Genomic DNA, 22239 nt, shown 5'->3' on the forward strand with positions numbered 1-22239 from the left:
AGCATATTTGAAAAATATCTATAGGTCACCGATGAGTTGAAAAAGACATTTTAATTCTAATGCCAAAACAAAATGTCATTATTTTACTAAAGGGAGACAATTTGGAGCTTTTACAGTGATATAAACATTTGAAAAATAAATATGAGGCCAAAATCATTCGATTTTATGGGTTGATTTTTGAGCCAATTCATAAAGTTATAACTAATAGTGTAATAAATAAAATTTGTAATGAAAACAAAAATGATAAAATTTTTGCTGAAATTACCCTCAAGCCTCCGAAAGAGCAAGTATTGCACAAAAAAAAGGAATCATCCTTTAACGGAAACAACTCTTGAAATCATCGGCTATTCGTCGATGACTAAAGGCTATTTATTTCTGAAATCTAAATTTTGTTTTGCTGTTCTGAGTGTTCAAGATGTTACATGCAGCTAAAATATTGGTAAAACATTTGAAAAAATACTGATCTGTATAAAATTTACACAAAAGTAAACGAATGAAAGCCACTGGAATGCAGTCCAGGACTCGGATAAATAAGCACATTTAAACAAGAGTGCACACACTGAAATGTCTCGCCTACTTTACTCATCATTAATATTATGTTGATAGCCCTAAGTATAAAGATTTATTACAACTGCCACATAAACTTAACATTAACCAAGATAGCTAAACAAAGACCAAATGAATTATGAAAATGAGGTAAAGGTCAGACGAACCATACCAGGCAGACATGAACAGCTAACAATTCTTCGATACAACAAATATACTTGACCTATTACTTATAGTTTAAGAAAAACAGACCAAAACACAAAAACTTAACACTGTGCAATGAACCGTAAAATTGAGGTCATGGTCAAATAAAACCTGGGAGACTTATATATAGATCATAAGATATTTTCATGCACCAAATATAGTGACCTTTGGCATATAATATTAGATAAAAAGACCAAAACTCAAAAACTGAACTTTGACCACTGAACCATGAAAATGAGGTCAAAGTCAGATGATATCTTCCCGCGAGACATGTACACCTTACAATCATTCCATACAACAAATATTGTAGACTCATTGCATAAAGTATGAGAAAAACAGACCAAGACAGAAAAATTTAACTATAACCACTGAACCGTGAAAATGAGGTCAAGGTCAGATGACACCTGCCAGTTGGACATGTACACCTTACAGTCCTTCCATACACCGAATATACTAGCCCTGTTGCTTATAGTATCTGAGATGTGGACTTGACCACCAAAACTTATTCTAACCTTTGTTCACTGATCCACGAAATGAAGTCGAGGTCAAGTGAAAACTGTCTGACGGGCATGAGTACGTTGCAAGGTACGCACATACCAAATATAGTTATCCTATTACTTATAATAAGAGAGAATTCAACCTTACAAAAATTCTGAACTTTTTTTTCAAGTGATCACTGAACCATGAAAATGAGGTCAAGGACATTGGACATGTGACTGACAGAAACTTCGTAACATGAGGCATCTATATACAGAGTATGAAGCATCCAATTCTTCCACCTCCTAAAATATTAAGCTTTTCAGAATTTAACTTACGCCGCCGCCGCCGCCGCCGGATCACTATTCATATGTCGAGCTTTCTGCAACAAAAGTTACAGGCTCGACTAAAATGACAGGTTATATGAACTGAGTGGCAATAAAAGCACAAGTCTAACACTTGCTTTTTAAAAAATTAAAATCTTTATTTAAAATGGTCATCTTTAAACAAACAAAAATTGAATATGAAAATTTACAATTCCAACAATAGATCGATATTAAACAGAAATGTTTCATTATCATTTTTCGGCTACAATTGGTATATGAACCCACAGGTACTTGTGGACAGGATACCCTTTGGGTGCCCCTGAGTGGGAGTATCCCGAATGACCCCCCATGTAGTTTAATTTTGATTTATTTTTCATTAAACGTTTATTTAAATTGTTTTCACTGGGAATATATGTCGAAGTTACTGACAAACAGCATTTGAGATTTTTGCCAGTCGACTGATATGTATATAGAGAGAAGGTAAGTCACTCTGGTTTTGTTTACTTGAGGTACCAATTAGTAATCACCTTAAAAATAATATTAATAAACGATCCTACCTTTCATGTCACTGACTTCTTTCCTTTCAATAATGAATTTGCTCTTTAGAGATACATATATTTATTAAATCGGAGCTCAAATAGTCCAGTAATTCATTGTTTTAATCGAACGATTCACAGTTTTTATCGACATTTTGAAATGTTCAAAGCACAAATGACGGAAGTGATGACGAACTGACATCTGGCGAGTAATCGGCGCAGCAACGACAACTCCGGTCTTTCTGCCGAGGACTTCCGAATTGCACTGAAACAAATAAAAAAGACAGAGAATGACTAAAAAAAGTACGGGAAAGCAGAAAGTAAACAAATAAAAAGACAGTTTTTTAAAATAAGTACGGGAAAGCCTAAATTAAACTGATTATGGATGAAGATCAGAAATTAGCCTTTGAATTAGCCACGAGTGGCCATAATTTAGTTATATCTGGGCAGGCAGGAACTGGGAAAACTTTTTTAGTAAAGAAATTGGTACACTATATGAGATTTAAGCAGGGGAAAAATGTCAGCATTGTTTGTTCTACCGGAATTGCAGCAACGCATTACGGAGACCTAAGGGCACAAACCTTACATAAATGGTCCGGGGTAGAGGACGGTAGACACTTAAATGAAGAAATAATTCATTTTGTTAAAACAGATGAGAGGTTTACTGTTGCCAAGCACAATATTGAAACAGTTGAAACATTAATCATAGATGAATCATCTATGATCAGTGCTAAAATTTTCAATCAGGTACAAGTTTTGTGTAAAAATACCAGAAATTCAACAGACCTATTTGGAAATATACAAGTTGTTTTGGTTGGCGATTTTTTCCAACTTCCACCAGTTTCCAATGAGTTGTATGGAGATCCTGGCAAGCACTGTTTTACTGTACCATGGTTTCATACATTTTTTTCGCATAAAATTAACTTAAATATTATTCATCGACAAGATGACCAAAGCCTTATCAAATGCATTAATGAACTTGAAATTGGAGATATTTCAGATGACAGTGTAGCTTTTTTGAAATCACTTGATAGGCCATTACAGAATGAGCGATTAAATAAATGTGTTCACCTTTTTGCCAGAAATTATGATGTAGATCTATTTAATTACAATAAAATACAGTCACTTCAAGGAGATCTCAAAGTGTATGTGTCTCAAGATGAGGGTTCACAACATTATTTAAGCAAATTTCTTGCACCTAAAAATCTTGGACTAAAACTTGGTTGTCCTGTTATGCTGATTAAAAATTTAAATGACATATTAGTTAATGGACTTTGTGGTACAGTAACAAAACTTAACACTGATTCAGTAGAAGTAAAATTCACTCTTGAACATAAGACATTGACTGTCACAATAGCAAAAGAGGTATTCACAACTTTTGATCCTGTGGACAAAATAGTGTTGGCAAAGAGAGTTCAACTGCCTTTAAAAGTAGGGTTTGCCATCACCATCCATAAAGCACAGGGGATGACAATTGAAAACCTTGTTGTTGATTGTAATAACAGTATTCAACCTGGTCAACTTGGAGTAGCAATAGGGAGGGCAGTTTCTATACAAGGTTTGAGAGTAATCAATTTTAGGAAAAGTTTGTGTAGAAAACATCCAGTCAATGTATTCAACTTTTATGACAGTTTTTCACTTGGTATTATAAGAAATGATTTAACCTGTTGCAGAAAACTAAATGTAGAAACCTCTGATAATGAAAGCAAACATGATGATAATGATGATGATAATAATGATAATGATGATGGGGGTGGTGATGATTCAGATTCAACTGTGATTTTTGATAGACTTGAAGTAGACTCTGATTTCTCAGAATCTGAAATTGACAATTTAGAATTTATTGAAAATATTCTGGGTACTGATCAGGAGTTGCTTCCAGATAAGTCAGGTTCTAGACTGGCTTTAGACACTGTTCTCAAAGCATTTACTGACACACCAGTTGAAGCAAATATTTTAGTCTTCAGCGATGCAATTTCCAAAAATTATCAACATTTTCATGACTGGTTCCAAGCACAGTGCTCTATAATGGAAGATATAGGTTTGAACTGTTTTCCGGAGGGAGAAGTGAAATTTTCACAAAAACACAGAAATGATTATTTTATTAAATTTAACAAGCACATAAATTCAAAGGAATATGAAGATAGTGTAATTGCTTTACTGAATTATTATGGTCAACAAATTAATGGGCCACAGTTCCAACTTTTGACTTCAGTCATGTTTTATTTGGAGAAAGATTTTTTTTTAAATCTCTCAACTCACCTTCATTTGGCAGCTCCTGAGCCTTTAAAGAAACTGACTGTTGATCAGGAAATGGACTTCTCTGGAAAGGGAAAATTAAGATACATTAGTGGGTATGTTTTAGCAAAATTAAAATACACTTTATCCAAAAAAATCAGAAACTCTTTATATGTGAAAGGCAAGGAAACAGATTTAGCCAGATATCAGTTTGAAATGGATATTTTTAACTCTTTAACCTGTTCGTATGACGAATTAAATATGTCAACAACTGAGGGTGATACTTTACTTGAAACTAAACGCAAGCAAAATGAAAGAGAAAGTCTGACAAATGTTTCAGATGTAACCTTTAATTTCTTTCAAAAACTGGAAATAGTATGCCGTGAAAAGTTTACTCATGGCAGATTAGTGGATACTGGAAAGTATTTGTTTAGCAGTGTAAAAGAAGAAGTACTTGGAAATTATAATCTTTTTGAAACTTGGATAAAATGTGTAGTAAGTTCAAGAAATCAGCCTACAGAGGACCAAAATGAAGACATTTCTAATATATTATCAACAATGGTTATGGCTTGTGAAAATTACATTGAAATATTCCAGTCAGTGGTCACCTTATTTTTGAAAGTCAATTTAAGTCAATTTAGAAGAGATTATCTAACATTTTTGAAAAAAGAAAAAGGTGTTGCATTGCGGAAAAAGGTAATGCAAAAATCACTAAAAGCAACTAAATCTTTTAATATGAAGTTCTTCAGTGAAGATAATTCTACAAATAAGGAAGTCTCATTTTTAAGGTTGAAATCTGAACTGATGCAAAGTGAAAAGTTTTTTAATGACAATTCATTTACTAAAAAGGAGCTGATTTCACTTGGTCAATATTTTAAAATTAAAGCAAATGCTCAGCAAAAGAAAGATGGAATTATACATGTTCTTGTTAAAGGAATTCTAGAAACACAACATGTCAACACACCTGAGGAATCTCATATGGACACTGAACAAGCTGGACCAAGTGGTATTCTTCAGATATCTACTGTTTCGACTGAATCTGACCCCGGTCCTTCAGTACAATCTGACCCCGGTCCTTCAGTACCGTCTGAACCTGTAAGAAAAAAGAGTAAAAGAACATCAGTTAAAGGAAAAGGGAAAGGGAAAGGAAAAGGAAAGGGAAAGGGGAAAGGACAGAAAAAGAAAACAACAGATGACTCTGATGAAAAATGTGCAGTTTGTAATTTAGCATATTGTGAGGGAGAAGATTGGATCTGTTGCGATTTATGTTCCCTCTGGTATCACAGAAATTGTGCTCAGCTTCAGGATGACAATGAATGGAAAAGTCTGACAGAAGAAGATCAACAATTTACCTGTCCCCTTTGCCAATAATATAAGGTAGATTAAACTTATTTATTAACTCACATTTAAACTTAGGATTTATAGGGCTAACCCCCCCCCCCTTTTTTTTTGTGGGTAATATTTGGTTGATTATTTAGGGAACCACTGAAGCTTGACTGGAGCAGTACCCATCTTGGGCAGTCAGTCCCCCCTTTTCCATCATTAAAATTTCTGGATCTGCCACTGGTTTGGGATTAAACATCAAGGAGACAGCATCATTGATAAAACTGTTAACAAAAAATTGGTGAAATATGAAACTAAATATGTATGTTCTTTGATTAATTACATAATATTGCATATATTTAGAATTTTAGAAACTCACTCTGACATCAGTGAACAAAATATTAAGTAACATAAATTAAATAAAATACATGGAAGTTACAAAAAATGAAATAAATTTGTTGAATAAAAATTTCATGTTATGATCTTAATTTTGTTACCCTTTTACAAACAATTAACCAGTATAACAACATACCTTTTGGGATGGGCAGTTTTGTTTCTGAATTTCTTCAACTCCACCAGTATTTGACTTCTTTGATACAGATGCTTGACCAAGTATAACAGAATTTATAGAATGACAGTATCCTAAGTATGTTGGGTTGCTGTTGGCACCATTATGTAAGGTCCTTTGCTGGCAAAAAATGTTTTCAATCACATCACTATTAATCCTGTTAGGGATAATTGAAGCATTTGACTTTTTCAGCTTGTACAAACAAAGCTCCTCAAAACCTAGTACAGCAGATATAATATCCTGTCTTGTTTGGTGTGATATCAAACATTTTTCCTTATTTTTTATGGTTGCATTATTTTTTACACTATTTTCCCAATGAACAAACCAATCCATCGCATCACGATTGTCTTTCAGTCGGTCATCACTTATATCAGTAATAGGCCTTGAATCCCTGCAGTTCTTAATAAGCACACTTGTACATTTTAATAGTTCAATTGTTGCATCTAATGATCCGCCATCACCAAGACTATTTCTGTAAAGCTCCATTAAATGAAGCATATCACCATTTAAGACATCTTCAGCCAAATAATTTCTCATTTTGGCTTCAGATGTTAAAAAAAAATGTTCCTGTGTTAATTTGTGGTAAACAGGAAAAACATGTGAAGAAATGTCCCATAAATAGGCTTGTTTGAAATGACTCCACTCAATGTATTTTTCACCACACACTAAATGTCTTTTACAATGAGCTTCAGTACCACTTTTCAATAAATTGTTTCGAACTTTTTTAATAACATGAGAGATGTCCATGATGAAAAATATTTTGGGACTATCATAACTATAAATGTTTTTAAATGAACAAGTTACAGGACTCATGGAACTAAACTCTGGCAATAAAAGTTTAAACAAATCTCTGTTGGACTGTGCCCCATCAGTACTTATAAATTGTATTTTAAATCCAAAATTTGAAAGCATATTGACAGATTCCCAAAGTAACAGATAAAGTTCATGACCTGATGCTGTAGTCGAAGGAAAGTGAGCAAAGGGGAATCTAAATCCTGTAAACCCTAAGAACATTAGTTGTAGTGCATGCGTTGCAAGAGTCTGTTGCTTTTTATTTGCTGCCATCTGATTAAAGACTAAAGATTCTGGTAAACATTCAGCAAAACCGATTAATTGTATATCACCATCCTTTTTTTTAAACTGTAAATCAGCTTGAATGGACATTTCATCAAATATAAGTCCCCCGTCATATCCCTCTGGAGGAATGTTTTTAAGTTTGGCCTCATTTTTCATCCAATGAAGCATTTCTTTGTTAATACCTGCTTCCTGGTGAATGCGATTTTTATACCGCTGTAAAAGTTTCTGAGAAGGAAGTACCAAGAACTTACTATTTCTCAAATCAGTATACCCACGGGGGCTCCTACACCATAAGGATAAGCACAACTGAACTATATCTCTGTTCCATCTCCTTCCATTGGGGTGTCGTTCAAGTGCCATTTTTTGGGATATAAGAAAAGTTTTCATTTTGTCAGAACAGTCAGGAAAAATGTTATTTAATATTGTTGACATGTCATTATTGTCTGATTCACATAAAGTAATTGAATTTTCTTCATTATCATGTGTAGAATTTTTATTCAAAATACATTCATTGCTATTGACATCAAGAGAATTTGGTTCATTTGCACAATCTTGATCTGACTTGACATTATTTTCAGGTTTCAATTTAGGTGGTCTTTCTAATTTCTTGCAGTAGGAACAAATAAATGAAACTGTGTTTGAAGTTTTAAATGGCAAAATGCTAGTACAGGATCCTGAACGAAAAGAAATATCATTGGAATTTTCATCACCTGCTTTCGATACATGCTCTTTAAAATTAGTCAATTTCTTTTTGGATTCATCTATCTTCTGAACACCTCTGCAGTAATTAAGTTGACGAACAATATCAAAAACAGTAGCTATGGTGTACACTGCATTTATACCAAGACTTTCAGGTTTAATGGTTTTTCCTCTAAAAAGCAATTTCCAGCTTTTGTCATTTTTCAAAATTATTTCAATTAGAACTTTGCTTCCATTTATAATATTGCCAGTGAAATGGCCTAGTGTTAAAGCATCTGTGAGGTTTGATAATATAAAAAAATCACTAGGGACAATACTAAATATTTCCCTGAAAGCAATTTCAGTCTGATTTTCATTTCTCCACTTGATACCATAATATCTGTTTGTTTTTTTTGTCCACTCATATTTTGAACGACCTTGTTTTACTTTCATGTTGGGGAAAAATTTTTTCATGAAATTACCCACAGCTAGGCCAGTTACTGGAGCCTTAAATTTTGACATTATTTCAAGTAAGTCAACATATTCAGTGTCTGTGGTTTCTTTCAAACTTTCTATTAACCAGTTAAACAATGAATTAGCACCTGTTTGGCTCATTATAAATATTTGTCGTTTTTCAATACTATTTTCAGCTTCATAAAAACCGCTTAAATTTTCCCGTACTTTTTTTAGTCATTCTCTGTCTTTTTTATTTGTTTCAGTGCAATTCGGAAGTCCTCGGCAGAAAGACCGGAGTTGTCGTTGCTGCGCCGATTACTCGCCAGATGTCAGTTCGTCATCACTTCCGTCATTTGTGCTTTGAACATTTCAAAATGTCGATAAAAACTGTGAATCGTTCGATTAAAACAATGAATTACTGGACTATTTGAGCTCCGATTTAATAAATATATGTATCTCTAAAGAGCAAATTCATTATTGAAAGGAAAGAAGTCAGTGACATGAAAGGTAGGATCGTTTATTAATATTATTTTTAAGGTGATTACTAATTGGTACCTCAAGTAAACAAAACCAGAGTGACTTACCTTCTCTCTATATACATATCAGTCGACTGGCAAAAATCTCAAATGCTGTTTGTCAGTAACTTCGACATATATTCCCAGTGAAAACAATTTAAATAAACGTTTAATGAAAAATAAATCAAAATTAAACTACATGGGGGGTCATTCGGGATACTCCCACTCAGGGGCACCCAAAGGGTATCCTGTCCACAAGTACCTGTGTATGAACCATCCAAATGTCAAAATATCAACATAGAGTATTTACAAAGAATGTTTCTGTTATGTTGTGCAACTAAATCTCTACAGCAAATGGTAGTGACAACACTAGATGTTAATTAGGATCCAGCGAAAAGCCAGGCTTTTGTCCACGAAGGTAGCAAATTGTCGGTGTGACTATCGCTGACGGCTTTTGGTAACACACGATATGGTTGTTGGTCATGTTGTTATCACCAAGGGAAGGTCATCGTGCTCTTAATTTCCACACAAACTGATATAGCTCCAAAGGTTTAACAATGAACACCAATGGACACTCATGTCAATTGGAAGGCCACGCGGAATCAATATCGGAGATGTTAAAGACAAATGCATCGGTCATGCTGGGCTTTTGTTGCTTAATGTCTAAATGGACATGGCCTATAATTAAAAGATCCTTTTGCGGAATTTGTGGATTATTTGGTCAACTGTATACAGTCTACGAGCAATTGCATCCTGGGAAAAGCCTCATTAGATAAACCCCAATTTGTTTGTAATTGGTTGTCAGAAAGACCTGGCATATAGTCTTATATTTATTGAACTTACTTACTTACAATAAGGGATAAGCCAGCGAGTAAGTCAGCAAAGGGTTAGGGAAGTACCTTGGTATATAAAAAAGTCGAAATAAACAATTGCCGGCTGGCCAAGAGATTCTCCACGTGGGGTATGATGCCAGAGGTAGAAGTAGGCATTGCCTTAAAAAAGGCACAGATCACTTAGGCCCAAGACCTGTACGAGTTTGACAACAATGAATTAAAAGGGTAAGGTGGTACCTCTGTTTGCAACGAAGTCGAAATACACTTTAATAATTGCCGGCTGGCCAAACTAAAAGATTCTCCACGTAGGCCATTTTACCAGAGATAGAGGAGGGCATTGACATACAAATTTCTTATAGCACTTATGCCCTAGACCCGTACGAGTTTGACAATAATGAATCAAAAGGGGAGATGGTACCTCTGTTTACAACAAAGTCGAAATAAAGTATTGCCGGCTGGCCAACCTAAGAGGTTTTCCACGTAGGCCATTTTACCAGAGATAGATATGGTAATTGCCTTTAAAATGGCATATAACACTAATTCCAAAGACCTGTACGATTTTGCCTGCAAGGGGTTAAAAATAAAAGGTGTTACCTTTGTTTACAACGAAGTCGAAATAAACCTCTACCTCTGGTATAATGATCCACGTAAAGAATCCCGGAGTTTGGCCTACCGGCTACAGTTATTTTGACTTTAATGTGAACAGAGGTACCACCTCCTCATTTTAGCTCTTTACTGACAAACTCGTACGGGTATATGCCATATAAGTGCTATAGGCTATTTTAAAGGCAATGACCACCTATACCTCTGGTAGCATGGCCCATGTGGTGAATCTCGTAGTTTGAACAGCCGGCAATATTTCATAACGACTTTGCGATATACTAGAATACCCTCCTTTCCTTTTGCTGGCATAAGTGCTATAACCCATTTTAAAGGCAAGGCCCACCTCTACCTCTGGTATCATGATAAACGTGGATCATCTTTTATTTTTGACCATCCGGCAATAGTTCATTTCGACTTTGTTATATACCAGGGTACCCTCCTTACCCTTTGCTGACAAACTCGTACAGATCAATGGAATAAGAAGTATGGGCCATTTTAGATGCAATGTCCACCACTACCTTTGTTATAATGGCCTATGTTGAGAATTTCTTTGTTTGGCCAGCCGGCAATATTTCATTTCGACTTCGTTGTAAACATAGATACCACCTCCCCCTTTTAACACTTTGCTGAAGCCCTGGTACGGGTCTAAGGCATAAGTGGCCATTTTTGAGGCTATGGCCACTTCTACCTCTGGTATCATGGCCCATGTGGAGAATCTCTTCGTTTAGCCAGCCAGCAATAGTTTATTTCGACTTTGTGATATACTTAGGTACCCCCCTTACCCTTTGCTGATTAACTTACACGGGTCTGGGACATACGTGTTATGGCTATGTTAGAGGTAATGCCTACCTCATCCTCTGATATAATACCCCGCGTATAGAATCTCTTAGTTAGGCCAGTCGGCTTAATTTATATTTTTGTTGTAAAAAGAGGCATCGCATCCCCCCTTTAACCTTTTGCTGACAAACTCGTACAGGTCTAGGGCGTTAGTTTTATCAGCCATTTAAAAGGCAATGCACACATTTAACCTAGGATTAATGGCCAACTTGGAGAATCTCGTACTTAAGCAAGCCGGCAATAATTTATTTCGACTTCTTTGTAAACAGAGGTTCCAACTCCCTTTTAAACCCTTTGATGATACCGCGTACTTCTCTAGGGAATAAGTGATTTAGGCCATTTTAGAGGCAATGACAACCTCTACCTCTGGTATCATGGCCCACGCAGAGAATCTCTTAGCCATCTAGCAATAGTTTAGTTCGACTTTATTATATACTAGGGTACCAACCTTACACTTTGCTGACTAACTCGTACGGGTCTAGGTCATACGTGCTCATGGTCATTTTATAGAGGCAATCCCTTCCTCTACCTCTCATATTATGGCCCGCGTGGATAATTTCTTAGTTTAGCCAGCGGACAACAGTTTATTTCAACTTCGTTATATACCGGGCTAATTCATCCCCCTTTTAACTCATTGTTGACAAACTCGTTCGGGTCTATAGCATAAGTGCTATGAGCCATTTTTAAGAGAATGACTACTCCAACATCTAGTATAAGGGCGCACCTAAAAATGTCTTAGTTTGGGCAGCCGTCACTATTTTTGGTTGACTGTGTGATATACTAGAGTATTCCCCTTACCCTCTTCTGACCAACTCGTACGGGTCGAGGACATAAGTGCCATGGCCCATGGACCATTTAAGAGGCACTGCCTACCTATACCTCTGGTATAATGGCCAACGTGGAGAATCTCTTAGTTTGAAGAGCTGGCAATAATGAGGTTTATTTTTACTTCGTGACTCATGCCCCTTTTAATTCGTTGCTGATAAACTCGTGTAGATCCAGGACATAAGTGCTATAAGCCATTTATAAGGGTTTGACTACCTCTTCTTCTGGTATAATGGCCTACCTGGAGTATGTCTTAGTTTGGCCAGCTTTCAATAGTTGTTTTTTAGACTTAGGGATATACAAGAGTATTCCCCTTGCCCTCTGTTGATTAACACCTACGGGTCTAGGATATTGGTGCTTCGAGCCATTTTAGAGGTAATGCGATATATTGTAAAAGACATGAAATTTCATGTACAAATCATTTATAATGTGAGTATGGTCTGTATTTAACTCCTAAAAGGACATGGTATTTTGAAGTTCAAAATGAAACCTGCCAAAAATATACACATTTTATATCGGACATAAAGCAAAATTATCGGACAAAAAGCAAAACGGACAAAAAGCAACGGACAAAAAGCAAAAGTTTCGGACAAAAAGCAAAATAATCGGACAAAAGGCAAAACGGACAAAAAGCAACGGACAAAAAGCAAAAGTTTCGGACAAAAAGCAAAATAATCGGACAAAAGGCAAAACGGACAAAAAGCAACGGACAAAAGGCAAAAGTTTCGGACAAAAAGCAAAATTATCGGACAAAAAGCAAAAGCGGACAAAAAGCGAATTGCGGACAAAAAGCACCGTATCAACTGTATACCGTGTCTGTTGACCGATATTATCATTTAGTCGTCCAATTTGACGGTTTTTATGACAAATTACAGAAGCTTTATACTTTAAACATTCCCCATAAAGATATAAGGTAAACAGTGATTTATTTTAAAATAATGCATAGGATTTATGATAAATGAATTTTTGACAAAGACAATGACATATCTTTACGACAATACATTCCTCTACTGGCTATCTACTCACGCTTAATTAACATCATAAATATCAGAAGAAAGTAGTTGTTATATGTTGTTTTCTTAATTCTCTCTCTCTTTCTCTCATCCTCCTTTCAAATGATTTCTGAATATCAAAAATACGATAAAGAAACTTTTACGAAACTTACAAAACACATAAGAGTTAAAATGAAAACACGGCTAACGTACGTTTAAAATAATATATAATAGCAAACATATTATTTAAAAAAACAAACGAAAAATTAAGATGAATCAAGTGCATTATATATAGTACCGTACTAACAATATTGATAAAGACAAGACTTAGTACTTACAACATCAATGCTACTGGTTTCTCAGTTAACTCAATGTAACAGTCGGTATACGAATTACTTCCAAATAAAAATGAAATATGTTAATGCACTGTCAACTTGTTCGACAACTCGTCAGGTTAACGACCCTAAGAAACCAGTTTACAAAGGCGGTATTTTCAAACCTTAACTACAGGTAAATAATAAATTTATCATTCTTAACGATATATAATTGACTAACGCAAAAACTAAAAAGACATTTCATTTTGACTTTTCAATCCTCACTTTTTCTTTTCCTTTTTTAATCTGTTTCAAAAGAGGGACGAAACATACCAGAGGGATAGTCAAATGGAGTCGTCCTGAACCTTTTTGTGAGCTCTGTGTTTTAGATTTGGATAATCAGTGGTATACATGTAATAATCTGAACTTTTTTGCAAACATAGAAAGAGACAAGTTTATATAATGGAGCTGCGGAGTGGACAATTTTAGAAATTTAAATTAATTAAATACCCGGCTTATGGCATTTGAATAGCTCTTGCAAAAAAATCATGTACTTTTTATGTGTCCTAAATATAAAAGCTGGTACAATCAAATCGTAAACCAAGGTCATAGTTCATTACTTAAAAGTTTCATATATTCATCTAGAGAAGCATATACCATTGATATATTTCAAAATTAATAATCCATTCAATAAATTTTATAAATAGTATTATGTATCAATACTTCATTTCATACAAGATGTTTTTCCATATTTGCACACGACGTCATAACAAAGTTTTATTAAATGTTTTGAAGGTAACACGTGTTATAAAAATTTCGAAGATTATATATAATAACCGTATTAGAACAACTTTGACTACAGTACTGGAATACTGTAGAATAAAAGTTTTTAAAAGACTATCCGAAAAAAATTGTTGATAATCCAACAAAACTTGCAATCATGTTAAATTTTGTTATAGTTTCCTAGGATACGACATGAAATCACTGCCACTACATTTTTACATCAGAGGCCCCTGAGGGGCCTCGGGTGTATTGCCATCGCCTACTTTTCAATTCGCGCAAAGATCAAAGAGATGCATATATAATTAGTTTTGGAATAATAACCGACATTATAGACCCGCGGACCTATATAGTGCAGAATAAAATTCCGTATCGCTTCTTTTAAATTCATGTTTTCAATGGATACTCAGTTTTTTTAATTTTTCTTAATGCAAAATTTATAATATGAAAATGTTTTGTCGTTAGAAATTTTTGTATTTTAATCAAACGATCTTCAATATCAATGACGAGTCGAAAAATTGTTGTTGCGGATGAATACCACGAGTGCGCAGGAGGGCAAGAGCGAGCGTGTAGAAAATCGAGAGGAAATCAATTCACACATTTATACACAGAAAGGTAATTATATTTCAATTATTTGATTTGGAGTAACCTTTTTAAACCGTTTGTAGCATATTTGTCTATAATATTAACGTAGCAAAACCAGGAAAATTTAATCTGTCATAATATTAAAATAAATTATCAGGTCACGTCCCCCGCAGCCATTTTGAAAATACCAGCAGATTGGGTAGGAGTAACAAGAACCTGCAAGGCCTTTAAAGATAAGGTTACTATTTGTGTATTTTTTATAACAACAATTTGTTTTTATAAAGACCTCAACAATTTTTTGAGTTAAATTTCTTTTCTTCGTAAATAACAAGTAGATTGATCACTTGGACACACACACGGAACTATTTTCTGTTTTTTAAGATACTGTTTCGGATTTTCGCTCCTTCTCCGACTTAGTTTGTTGCATTAGTATATATGTGAATATGTCCCTTGACTGGAAAATAAGCGGAATTTGTAATGACTTTGACTATGTCTATGTAAGTAATTCTAATATATAATTATTGGTTGAATTTATTGATTATATAATATTCAGAGAATCTTCGACTTTTTCTTCTTCCTATAGAGTTGGACTCTTTTTGAGTGTATAAAGACTCTTGCTCGTAAAATCAAGAGTCTTACTTTACACTGAAATGTCAGAATTTGGGTTAATCACATTTACTGAATTACTATAGATATATTGGGAGAAACCTTACAGTTTTGGAGATATAAATATAGATTAACTGTCCTGATTTTTTTAAGTCTTCCTTAGCTTGTAGTATTGTATTATTTTGACCATACATGACATGTATCGTCAAAATTATATGATAATTTGATGACATACTTGTGCTTATCATTCTCTACAGCATTATTTAATTCAAATGTGTAACCATATCCATGTCAAATTTTAGTAACTTATATTAGACATTTGTTCACACATACATGCATATGTGCATATGAGAACTTGAATTGAGCAAATATGATTAGTTATATCTATGAGAAATACAATCAGTTAACTTTATCTATGAGCACCCATGAGATCTTAAATTAAGCAAATATGATATCATCAGTTATATGTTGAGTAAAATTTGAGCTAGATCTACTCAATTGAGTTATATATATATAAATATTGAGACTAATCTAAATGGTTATTTTGAGCACACATGAGCCTATTTATACTATTGAGAGCAATATTGGGATACTGCATGAGCAAACTAAGCAAATCTTTATTGAGACAAACCTATGAGCGCTATATTTTTAAATTTGTTCTTGGCAATTTTTTGTTTATTTTTAAAAAAAAATATAGGGACAACAGAGTTGGTGTATGTGGGTTCGATTCCCACCCTAGGCATTCATTTAATATATTGGCTGGTGCAAAGCGGGCAGTTTAGCTTAGTGGCCCCACACTGACTCTGTTGTTCATATGTTACTTAAAAAAATTAGGCGGCATCGTTCAGGTCTTGCCATCTTTATTTTTCTATTCGAAAATCAGACACAACAAAACCATTGAATAATTGTGAAAATTATACCACAGATAACTATGGTAAAACTTTAATTGTTTTTGGCATAATTAAACTTGGCTGCCATCCAAGATCTAAAAAGTGTTTATATTGATGAATTATATATATCAGATTTGGATTCTTTTGGTTACAAAACATTTTGGATGGTACATGTAGGTAGCGGCCAAATCTTTATTCCTAAAGGCTTAAAGCTTTCAGGTCTGAAAATTGCCCCAAATCATCACATTTTGACAAATTTGGAACATAAAATGTATTTTTATGAAAAGAACTGATTTATTGAGTGTTAAGACTTTTGAAATAGACCCAAATTACGAACCAAATTGAGAACTTTTTGGAGTTTTATAGTTTAGGCTATTTTGGGCAATAAGTGAAACTTGTCCTTTGAATCAGTGGTTTCACAATAACCATTATATACTAAGTATCTGTTAGAAGATAGCTCTTTCACAGTACATTGTTAAACTTAAAGATAAATATATACCGACAATGACCAATATTAATGATGGAATGAGATTATACATGTATATATACTGTTTTATATTGTTACATGTACATACATAAATGAAAATTAAAACCAAATTTGTCATTATTCATAAAAAAAGAAAAGGGAGGTATGATTGGTATAAATCAGACACCAGCTCTAGACAAAATGATGAAAAAGAAATAAAGCTTATAACCATACAACATTTTTACAATCAGAAAAAAACTATACATAAATCAGTTAGAAATAGCCATGAAATGTCAAATGTTAAACAATATATACAAGAAAACTAATGGCCACATCAATGTACAATCGGGAAATCAAGATATACACCAAAAAATTACAAGGCCTGTTTTACAGGTTTCTTACAAAGGACCGACACATTCATATGGTAGTTGTGTTCTATATGTATAGTGCAAAATGTTCTCATTGCTAAACCAGTGGTATCCAAAGTATTAAATCCAGAACAAAGTAAAAAAAACCTAACAGTTGAAAAACTATCCAAATGTTGTGATATTCAATTAACAAAAATACCATCATTAGCAAATGGCTATCTACATATAATACATTGTAATATTTACAATAAACCATTTAATAATTAAAAACCAATTGTTCAAAGAACAATTGAAGGTCTTTCCACAAGTGAAGATCTAATTTATTATCAAAATATTAAAAATCAATCTAAAATGTCAGTTCCTATGGCTTTATAATATATAAATATGAATTTAAAGCAAAGGTCAAAATCTTGAACGTGCAAATTACCTATGACCTTGACCTCAATTTCAAGGTCATAAACCAAGGATCTCAAATCAAAAGACCCTAGGTCTTTATTATGTATGGTTAATGAGTTATATGACTTTACGCATAATTCTAAATGTAAGATGGGCAAAAACTCCTATTTATTGTTTACGCACCCTTTCAACCAAAATTTATAAGTAACGACATGTCGCAACTAACAATTTAGTGAAAATAAGATGTAGATATGTTGTAAGGTGTTGAAAATAAGTAAAAATAAGCCAAAATAAAAAATTTAGAATATGACCTTGACCCTTGACCTAATTTTCTTTTTTTTGGACCAAGGATCTCAAATTAAAAGACCCTAGGTCTCTAGCACTTATGGTTTACCAGTTAGAAATGCAAATCACTTATATCAAATACATAAGGGGGAATAACTCTCATATGGAGTATCCGGATAGCTTCGGTTAAAACTAAAAAATCCTGAAGATGTAACGAGCAATTTGGTAAAATAAATTTGTTGTAATCTTTTACGGTTGCGAAGGAGTAGTGGCCACAAGAAAAACAGTGTTTGGGGAGATAACTCTTACAACGCAAAATATCTAGTTGCGCGGTTGTCAGTTTTAAAGCGTATAAACTATACGATATCATATTCCAAATATCTAAGCGACATCTTTTGAAACAACAAAATTACGCAAGAAAAAAAGTTAGGCGGAAGAAAAAAAAAAATAATAATCAGAACAAAATCAATAGGTCTTTCCACGGAAAGGTGGAAAGACCTAATTAGAAAACAGAACCTACAATGTACATGTATAGCTGCTAATTTAAAAAAAAAATATAATGGATAAATGATTGACTGTGTTACAATAAACCCAAGATACAAATGTAACTCAGTGAAACTATTTATGAACATTTAAAGAGTTTGTGTTGACTGCAACAAAAATCTAGAATAAGGGATAGTAATCTTGCTGCGTTAACATCCATTTAATTAGCAATTGATCCAAAAGCTAAATGTTTCAGAGAAAAGACCTGGATACTACATGTACAAACATTGTTAATTAATGCCATTTGTAGAGCAGGATCTGCTTACCCATCCGGAGCACCTGAGATCACCTGTTTTGTTGGGGTTCGTGTTGCTCAGTCATTAGTTTTCTATGTTGTTTCTAGTGTACTTTTATTTGTATGCATGTCTTTTTCAGTTTTAGTCATGGAATTGTAAGTTTATTTTCCATTTATGAGTTTGCTGTTCATCTGGTATCTTTAGCCCCAAAGTTTCCCCTGGGTCAATTATTTTTTTCGCCACCCCTTTTGCCAAAACAATATATTTTCCCCCACTTTATTTTTTAATTAGCCACAATATTACAATTTATCTGTTTTGATATGATTGTCTTGAACCTCTTTTTCATAGTCCAGTGAGTGACTATATAGCTACTCGAAGAATTGTTTGCTATGTTGATTATCTATTATAAGTTATACGCTAACGATTTTTGTATGTGTGCAACTATATGGTCATAATGCCAATCTAACAGTTCTCATTTGACCAAGAAATCATTGATAATTCACAAAGTTAAGTTTCATAGTTCAAGTCAGTATCTCAGATATGATAGCATATTATATTTAATATTTGTACTATATTGTATGGTGAACATATCTGTCTGGTAGGTATAATATAAACACCTGTCATTAATCAATAATTCAACACAACTTGAGGTCCTCTGATGTTCAGTACTTCAGTACTTTGATTATTCATGTTCATAGTCTAATCAATGTTTACAACAGATACAATACAAATTACCACAGGCACTTGTCTCAGATTTCCCCCATATATATACCTTAATGTAACAGGTATATAGGAATTTTTTTTCTGAGACAAGTGCCTGTGCAAGTTACACATTTTTACCAACATAGTTATACATTAAATATTCCGCGATATAAACAGAACAATAATACAAAACCAGTCATGTCATTTGTTATCTCCACTTCATTGGTTATCAAGTCAAGTATTATATATAAGAATTGTATTTTTTAAGAACCTTTTATTTAAGTCATCTACCTTGATATTATATCAAACTTTGCCCATAATTTAGTTTAGTTTAAACTATATTTTATTCAAATAAATTGAATTGGATTAGGCAACAGGCATAGCCTATGTAAGCCCTCTCTACAAATCTGATACTTAGATTACCGCTTATGTCAAATATGAAATATAAGTCTAAAAATGAGACAGGGGATGTCGTGTCTCTTTTTATGGCCCCGCAACGAAGTTGTCGTTGCCATATAGTTTTATCCTTGTCATTCTGTAATTTAATATATATCACGATTTTACTTGGGAATAAGAAAAAGATTACCATATGGAGAACATCTTTTAAAACTTTTAAAACTTTATGTTCGTTTCTACGGAAGCGTATTAGCGCCACACATTTTTATTTTTTCTTCCTATCTTTGCGTTATAACTTTGCGTTATAAGGCAAACATTTGCGTAATAACGCAAACCTTTGCGATACAACGCAAACCTTTGCGTTTAACGCAAACCTTTGCAGTATAACGTAAACCTTTTGCGTTATACCGCAAACCTTTGCAGTATAACGCAAACATTTGCGTTATAACGCAAACATTTGCGTAATAACGCAAACTTTTGTTTTATCTTATTTCTTATTTAAAATTCAAAGGAAACAGTAGTTATTAATGGAGGAGGCTGTATATATTAAAATTTATCACCTTTGTAGTCATTGCAAAGTAAAATGCTTGAATAATTAGATCATATCATTGACTAATATAGCGCAGAATAATATAAGAAGATGTGGTATGAGTGCCAATAAGAAAACTCTCCATCTAAGTCACTATTCGTAAAAGTGAACCATCATAGGCTAAAGTACGGTCTTCAACACGGAGCATTGGCTCCCACTGAACAACAAACTATAAAGGCCCCAAAAACGATATTCATATTACTACTAGTATATATATATTACAAAGAAAATTGAGTAAATTGAGGTTATATCGAAGAAAAAAAATCAACCCTGCTAATATAGCTATAACCGAATATAAATATGCTTCCAAAGTAAGACCTCGTTTGAGAACACAGTAGGTTATATTCAAACAGCTACCCTTTGGCAATAAATGTATAGAATGAAGATGTGTTATTAATAAAACTATATTCTCTCTTTTCAAATTGCTACCAAAGCATCTTAAAAATACTTCATGATAATTCAACGAAAATTCAATGACTTTCTATCAAAGAATCTTGATCATATTCTGAGATTTAAAAAAAATGTTTCCTTATTAATAATTCATTTTAAAGCAGAAAGATCATTTTGTCTATTTGACTCGGAGGTTTCACAATTGTATGACATTATTTTTGATTTCTTTCAATTTTAATATGACTATATACTAAACTATATCTATTTTCTTGTTAAATTATATAATTTTCTGATGCACAAATCAGTCTTAATTTATGTATAATTGCACTTCAAGTATTTCATTATTCCTATGCATATTTATTATAATGATTTGGCCTTGTATGTATGTTTCTTTTTTTATCTACTAGTAAATCACATTCGAAATGAATGACAGACGAACATATATACAAAACTTAATGAATAAATGAAATCAAGATATTTGCGTTATAACGCAAAGGTTCGCGTTATATCGCAAAGGTTTGCGTTATATCGCAAAAGTTTGCGTTATAACGCAAAGGTTTGCGCTATATCGCAAATGTTTGCTTTATAACGCAAATATAGGAAGAAAAATTAAAAAAAATGTGTGGAGCTAATACGCTTCCGTACGGTTTCTTCTTGATTTATAAAACAAACTTTAAGACAACATTGAAATGTTTACTAACCTTAAAAGACAATACAATCTGCTTACTATATTTGTATTCTGGTTCACATGAGCCAAATAATTTTGCAGCGGCGCTTTATATAGCAGAAGTGAACTTAATTTGACACGTGCATATTTTGTTACTCAGTATAATAGCTTTATTTGATGTATGTTTTAACGAACAATAGCATATATCAGATAACGGAAGTAATACTCAATTTTAATTGTTCAAGTCTATTAATTTTTAAAAAATATGTATAATTATCTTTATGCCTTCTTAGCAGAAACTTTTATCAATTACATATAGCTGGGGGACATTTTTGAGACAATATGTTTTAAAAAGATAAAACACTTATAAAGATAATATAAAGGAAATTGTTTATAATCAAATTCAACTTTCTAAACTTTGTTTTATTTATGTACATTCCTTTGTCATTTTATTCTATAGTTTTTTTTTATAAATATTCTATTGATCTTCTGTGTATTTTTACATTATCCAACACATTTTTAATATTATTTTCATAATCATATCAAGTATTGTTGCATCATTATATGCTAGCTACATGTACATTAAGTGAAACTTGTAGTAAGAAAAGTTTATAAGTGTGTGTTGTACATGTACATTAAGTGAAACTTGTAGTAAGAAAAGTTTATAAGTGTGTGTTACTGTTCTACATGTTCATTAAGTGAAATTGGTAGTAGGACAAGTTTATAAGTGTGTGTTACTGTTCTACCTGTTCATTGAGTGAAATTGGAAGTAGGATAAGTTTATATGTGTGTGTTCTACATGTACATTAAGTGAAACTTGTGGTAAGAACAGTTTATAAGTGTGTGTTCTACATGAACATTAAGTGAAACTGGTAGTAAGAACAGTTTATATTAAAGTGTGTGTTCTACATGTACATTAAGTGAAACTGGTAGTAAATTGGTAGTAGGACAAGTTTATAAGTGTGTGTTCTACATGAACATTAAATGAAACT

At 33.2% G+C, this 22239-nt stretch overlaps 1 protein-coding gene and 1 long non-coding RNA gene across 4 annotated transcripts in view; both read right to left on the bottom strand.

Annotated features, from left to right (window-relative positions):
* The window catches only part of LOC143063468 (uncharacterized), a 28326-nt gene extending 6940 nt beyond the window's left edge, over positions 1 to 21386 (bottom strand). Inside the window, exon 1 of one of the 3 annotated variants that reach the window (XM_076235638.1) lies at positions 21282 to 21386. The gene's annotated coding sequence lies outside the window, so the exon portion shown is untranslated. Of the gene's footprint in view, positions 1 to 13372; positions 13473 to 21281 lie in introns of those variants that run through there. The other 2 variants (XM_076235640.1, XM_076235639.1) reach the window with 2 other exon arrangements.
* LOC143063466 (uncharacterized) lies at positions 1838 to 9206 on the bottom strand. Its single transcript, XR_012975005.1, has 3 exons — positions 6183 to 9206; positions 5292 to 5420; positions 1838 to 4412 (listed from the first exon to the last, which is right to left on the bottom strand). It is a non-coding gene; the product is annotated as an uncharacterized LOC143063466 (long non-coding RNA).
* Positions 21387 to 22239: the final 853 nt, after the last annotated feature.

This window comes from Mytilus galloprovincialis, chromosome 2 (assembly GCF_965363235.1).
Source record: "Mytilus galloprovincialis chromosome 2, xbMytGall1.hap1.1, whole genome shotgun sequence".
NCBI classification, from domain to species: Eukaryota; Metazoa; Mollusca; class Bivalvia; order Mytilida; family Mytilidae; genus Mytilus; species Mytilus galloprovincialis.